At 48.1% G+C, this 5236-nt stretch overlaps 1 protein-coding gene and 1 long non-coding RNA gene across 5 annotated transcripts in view; both read right to left on the minus strand.

The window, feature by feature from the left end:
* The window catches only part of LOC102671059 (Krueppel-like factor 6), a 236668-nt gene that overhangs the window by 68137 nt on the left and 163295 nt on the right, over positions 1 to 5236 (minus strand). The window lies entirely within an intron of this gene.
* The window catches only part of LOC116185285, a 17661-nt gene that overhangs the window by 6595 nt on the left and 5830 nt on the right, over positions 1 to 5236 (minus strand). The window contains exon 2 of the long non-coding RNA XR_004150096.1: positions 2066 to 2073. This is a non-coding gene — a long non-coding RNA (uncharacterized LOC116185285). The remainder of the gene's footprint in view (positions 1 to 2065; positions 2074 to 5236) is intronic.

The following is a 5236-nucleotide window of genomic DNA, read 5'->3' on the forward strand; positions in this document are numbered from 1 at the left end:
GCCATTCGTGTTATTTTATATCCTTATCTAAAGGTAAAAAACGTTTCTCACGCGTGCGTTCACGTATCTATCACCGATCTACGTAATCGAATCCGTTGGAAACCGTTAACAATCTTGCCCAAATATCGATTCATTTCTCGCGAGGATCATCGATTCGAAGATAACTATTATCGCTCGCTTATAATTCGTGAGCATCGCGAGTCTCTTATCTCGAACGAACGCTTCGCTTCGAAGCGAGGCACGCATCCAGGAGGGAGGAGGGAGGAGGGAAGGAAAGGAAAGAAAATTCCACGTTACGGCGCCACGAAACAACTCCGTGAACGAAATTTATCGAACGGTGACGATAAGCGCGGACGTATTTATGACGAAACTAGGGCCCCCCCCTCTTTCGTCGAAACGCGATTATCGTCCCATTATTAATCAAGCCTCGGATTTAAGCCGAAGGAAATAAGCCGTGTGATTTATTCGCGATCTCCCTCCCCCTCCCTCCCCCCCGTAACGGGAAAGGATGGGACGGGATGAAAAATTCCGCAAGATGGCTGCGGTTTCCAGTAAAAGCTTCCAAGAACGGTTAGACCACGGTGGTCCCAGCTGCAACGAGCGATCGCGACCCTGAAACCGATACCGCTCGTTGCGGTAACTTCGTTTCGCGTCCTGCGGTCGCATAAATTCGTGTGTCGCAAACACACAGGGAATGGATCGTTTCACCGATAATAACACGACTTCGTCTCTTCGTTTAGCTTTTGCGCGGGAATTTAAGGGGAGGACACGGGCGATTTATCTCGCCGCTCGTTGTTTATTCTCGTTAGCGGATTCGAAACGGATTCGCTCGAATTCTTCCACTGGTTAACCTGAGCGCGACTTAGGGCTTAAGCCTCGCGGAATAAGGGAATTAAGCCAATGATTTTGACAAACGGTTTTTTCCTCCATCCCGATGAATCGAATTTTTCTTCTTTCGTGCCGCGAGATCGAGAAAGTCGGGAAGTCGGAGACTGTCGCTGTTAGGAAATTTTTCGACTCTATGTTATAAGTTTATATATATATATATTAAGAGTTGAACGAGCGACGCGGTTGTTAAACGCCGCGTTAGATCGCCTATAATTTACCTTGTTTATGTTATGGATTGTATACGCGTGGAGGCATCGAACGATCATAAATAACGCGCGCGTCAGCAACCGGAGGATCGGGTTGGCTATCTAATTAAATTAGATGCGAGCGAACGTATTTATGAAATTCCACGTCCACCGATTATTCAAAAATCTATACTCGCGTTACGTAACGGGATGTAATTATCCTCACGCCTTCGTGAGAAAGGCGTTCCATTTACGCAACAACCCGTATAATTTTCCGTATAATTTTATCGAAAATCGTTGGAAACCCCGAAACTCGAGAAATCTCAATGATTCGTGAACGAAAGCGTTGGGATCGGGGAGAAGGTAATTGAGATAACGAAATAACCGAGTCGTCCAACAAAAACCGCATTCCAAAAATCGTTTCCCCTTTTTTTAACCGTAAATTACCGTCGCGGAGATAAGCGAGGACGAAAATCATTGGTGGAACTACTACTACTACTACTACTACTACCATCACCATTACCACTACTACCTCTCGCCACGAGGCGAGATATCTCTCCTCGGGAGTACACCTGCGTCTCGAACGATCAATTTTTCCCCGGCACAATCGCGACGTTTGATCAGCGTTAGATCTAGTTTTCGAGATTACGTTTTTCGACGCTTCTCCACGTGTACGGCGTAGCACGCAGCAGCTTAGCTGCTTTCGAACCAGCCTCTCCGCGGCAACCACGCGTCTAGCGGGTAGACCATTTTCGAGATTGATGATCGAGCCTCGGAGAAACACGTGGAAAATAATTACGGTTAATGAGACAAATGGCCGGTTGCCTCGCCTCTGCTACGGGATCACCGTTAAAACGTAACTTCACGAGCCGGGACGACCGTTCCACGACAGATTTCACGCCCATAAAGTTTCCTCGCCGTGGGAGACTTTAATTGGTCGGGGAGGGCAGATTGATCGTTCAATAAAAGCGGTAGAAACCGAGCAGCTTAACTCGACTCGCTCGCTTTTACATTTTTTCTCCGACTGAGAGAGAGAGAGAGAGAGAAATATCGAACGTATTTATTCCAAATACGCGATTACGATCGAAATTTTCCACGAGGCAGACGCAATTATCGATCCTCCGCAACGAACGCGGCATTCATCAACATCCCATTGGTGGCCTAGCAACGGCCCCGAGAATGCAAGAGGAATCGGTGTCCATCGATAATAACCGTCCCACGATCGGCACCGACGTGAAAAGATCTCTTTTAACCGGCTAATAACGTCTTATTAGCACGGCCAGGATGACGTATAATGGATGACAGTAATAAAAGCGTTTTACGTTTTCGCGTGATAAATTGCGATCGCCGCCCGTTGTCCGTTCCCGTCTCGTCCCGTCCCATTCGTCCGTTTCGTTTCCACGGGCTTCCACAACACCTACCGTGAAATCTTGCGCGACATAACGTGGCCCGCGTCGTTAACCCATATTCCACCTACGTTCCATACGATGCCCAATCCCGATTAGCAACTACAGCGACACGGTGTTATCGATGGTTTTTAATGGTACCATTGTGTCCGAGCGAACGATCGGTGTATCGCGAATGTAGAGAAATGAAGGAAGACCAAGCGTCCTTCGAACTTATAATTTTTTCGAACACGCGTTAATTCGTTACGACCGAACAATATGCGTTGGACGAGCCGTTGTCATCGAGCGAAGAAACTCATCGTCGAGTGACAAATAGCCCCGACTGCTAACACGAGGCAACTTGTAAATCGTCCGGATCTTTTAGCTCGAAAATATATCCAACAACGAGTGACGAGGGAACAACGGGATAATCATCGTCTCTATAATCGTTTAATCACGCTCGAAGTGTAAATTCCGAAGCGACCTCGAATCTGCACCTTATTTCCAATCTTCGTGAAGAGCTAACTCATCAGAGGGAGAGAACGAAGAGGAATAACCGTCCTAACGAGTTATACGATTTCTAACGAATCCCTACTACAGGATCTCGACAGGAGTGATAACCGGACTCGGAAGCCAAGTTTCCCCCTTAGCTGTCCGTTCGTGGAATTACGAGGACACACTAATGTCCATGGCGTGATGAGGCCACGACGGATCTCACCGCGGTAACCGTAACGAACAGGACGAACGACTCCAGGCCATCCAGGAATCAAGCGGTGTGTATAAGTGCATCGAGGGGGAGAGGGAGGGGAGGAGGGCATCGTTCGCTGGAAAGGTTCACCTTTCGACCCATCGAAACGGCCGCGATCCACGAGAGATTACCCTCGAAACACCTGTCATCTAACGACCGAACTTTCCGAGCCCCCTCCTCTCCCTCCCTCTCCCTTCTACTCGTTTATTCCCCTACGAAACGCGGAATGACTTTCTAGCAATTACGTGCCAGCTGAACCGACGACGTGCCTCTCTTACGTCGCGGCAGCGTCGTTGGAAACGTCTTCTTTGCCTGGGTAATCGGCCGGTTGAAATTTCTTTTATCTCGGGGTTACGGAGAGAGAGAGACGGGTTAGCGGAAGGATAATTTGGAATAATGGATACGTGGAGAGTGGAAAAGGGGTGGGGAGAAAGATTTCGAGGAAGAGAGGTATATGTATATACTTTATATAAATACAAGCCGTTCGAATGACGTGTACACGAAATGTGGTATCCAAACTCGTCGTTTCCTTATTATCGCGAAAAAAGATTTGCGTTTCGATGTCTTTTAATCCAAGATCGGTGTAGAAGCAGAAACGTTTCTTTCTTTTTTTCTCTCTCTCTCTCTTTCGACGAGTTTGCCTTTCATTCGACCGTTGGAGGATCGGGCGAGCAAACGAATCAGTAGTGGAGTAACGTGTATATCCTTGGCGAGACACGGAACGAATGGATCGGCCAGCAGCCGTACCAACCGAGATATACCTCGGTTACACAGTGTACGGTGACTAATGAACCTTTACAGTCACCTTTACGTCCTACTGGCGGCCGCACCGCGGCTGGCTGAGTTTATTGCCGATGCTAATTCACGAGTCCGAGCAATTAGAGGGTTCGACGGAAGCGGATCCTTTGAGAATCTCCCTCGTCGTCCTCTTGTCGCCGACCGTTGATCGCCACGCCGTTCTATCGATTACTCTAACGAAACATTTCTGCCTGAGGTGAAGAGATCTTGAACGAAGATATTTGAAATCGTTGCTTCGCGATACCAAGTGTACTTCTATTTCTTCTTCTTCTTCTCTCTCTTTCTCATTCTTTCAAATCATTCCTTGGAAAGAAATTATACTTGTATATTATCGAAACTGTTTTCGCAAATTAATTTTCCATTAATCGTCGAATGAAAGACGAATAGATGTCCTATTTAGAACTACGCAGGAGAGAAAAAGCCGCGCACACTGTGGTGAGCGCTTAAACGATGGAAGGACGCGTGTCCCTGGTATACTCTTCGAGATCGGTGACGAAGACGAACGATGGTCGTGCAGCGAGTTGAGCGAGGATCGAGCGAAGAAGTTACGGCCGGCTTCGAGGATCCTTTAACGTCCCTCGAAGAGAAAAATGTCCGAACCGAATATCTACGCAGAGTGGCGCTGCGCGGAGACAAATAACCCGCCCTATCGACCCACCACAAATATTCCAAGTCGATCGAAACACGTTTCCACGCTTGACGGGTTAAACCAACGACCGACGTTTCTAACCCTGCCCTGTCGATCCGAATCAAAACCAATGACGAATACCGCGTCGATCACCGACAATAATTACTCGTCCTTATCGTGGCGATAATGAATTAAGCATAATGCGACGTATAGGAGACACGCGTATCCGTTGATGGCACACGGTTTCTCGAATATTTATACGGCCACCGGTTGATTAAGGGAAACGATCGACGTAAACGGGGGTAGAAAAAGCGAAGAAGGGGGAAAGGGTGGAAAAGAAGAATGGATCGAGACGGAAAAAAAGTTGGGTACGATCGATCTTGCGGCTCGAAATGACCATAGCGGAAGGCTATAGGTAAATCCCGATGGCGGAGTGACAGCAATAATGCCTCGGCGGAGGACCTGGAGATCTCGAGAACGTACGTAAAAGTACGTACGCTCGCCTCTCCCCCTCCCTTCCCTAGGATAGGTAAGGTGCGCGCAAACAACCGGCCTCCGAGGACTTGCGTAGCAAAGAGAGAGAGAGAGAGAGAGAGAGAGAGAG

Source organism: Apis dorsata, unplaced genomic scaffold (genome assembly GCF_000469605.1).
Source record: "Apis dorsata unplaced genomic scaffold, Apis dorsata 1.3 scaffold_149, whole genome shotgun sequence".
NCBI lineage: Eukaryota > Metazoa > Arthropoda > Insecta > Hymenoptera > Apidae > Apis > Apis dorsata.